Below are 1,132 nucleotides of genomic sequence, written 5' to 3'. Positions count from 1 at the left end.
TGAAGGATTCAAATTTGAAAAAGGATTGAAAGAGACAGCCTCAAAATGAGTGGGTCAGAGACACACACACCAGAAAAGGGGCGGGGCTTGGGGAGTTACAATTAGAATGAGATAAGACAAAAGCGTTGTAGTTCTACTTCATATAGACCCCAACTGAAGGATTCAAATTTGAAAAAGGATTGAAAGAGACAGCCTCAAAATGAGTTGATCTGACACACATCTCAGAAAAGGGGCGGGGCTTGTAGAGTTACATAAGAATGAATTAAGACCAAAGTGTTGCAGTTCCATTTCATATTTCATTTCATATAGACACAACTGAATGATTTAATGTAAAAAAAATTTGATTTAAAGAGACAGCCTCTAAACGAGTTGATATGAGACACACCCCAGAAAATGGGCGGGGCTTGTAGAGTTACAATAAGGAATTCTTTATTTCTGTCACATCTGAAACAAGTTGAAATGAAAGAAAATTGAGGAGTTTTCTCAGCGTCTGMAGCAATAAGAGTCTCAGCTTGTTATAATCAGGACCGTCTCTGTCGGTGCTGCTCGGGTCAGCCTGAAGTGTTTGAGCCGGACTCGGTTCTCTCAGAGTCTAATTAGCTCGTTAAGGCCGGGGCTTGTTTGGAGGACTCGTTAGGAAACGGCCAAGTGGTGCAAACTTCAAAGCTTCGTTAATAATCTGATGAACAGCAGGAAGCAGCTCCAACCCAAAATGAAGCTAAAATCAACTCAAACTGGCAAAATACAGTCTGCAGTTCAGTTTGTAATAAATAAACTCCAAATTCACAAGATTTTTTCACTTGAAAGTCAAATGAAAATAAATTAAAAACTCAGAATATTTTCTGACAGCAGGAACAAAAACACAGGAATGTTTTACTGTTGAAGTGACATCCACAGGTTTAACTGAGTACGTTTACTTTGTTACAGAACTGATGTCAGTTTTTAAGGATTTGTAATTTTACCAACTATTTTTAAAAGTCCTTACTTTTATTTTAGTTTGTTACTTTAGTTTAGTGGAAGTTTGGTTCAGTAAATTCAACTGTTTATTTCTTAGAGTGTGTGTGAAATTATTTTCTCCTTCTATTGTACATATAGTTATTCTGTTGTAAATGAAATTAACACATTTCTAAAT

Source organism: Austrofundulus limnaeus, unplaced genomic scaffold (genome assembly GCF_001266775.1).
Source record: "Austrofundulus limnaeus strain Quisiro unplaced genomic scaffold, Austrofundulus_limnaeus-1.0 Scaffold429, whole genome shotgun sequence".
NCBI classification, from domain to species: domain Eukaryota; kingdom Metazoa; phylum Chordata; class Actinopteri; order Cyprinodontiformes; family Rivulidae; genus Austrofundulus; species Austrofundulus limnaeus.
This window is presented reverse-complemented; position numbering follows the sequence as displayed.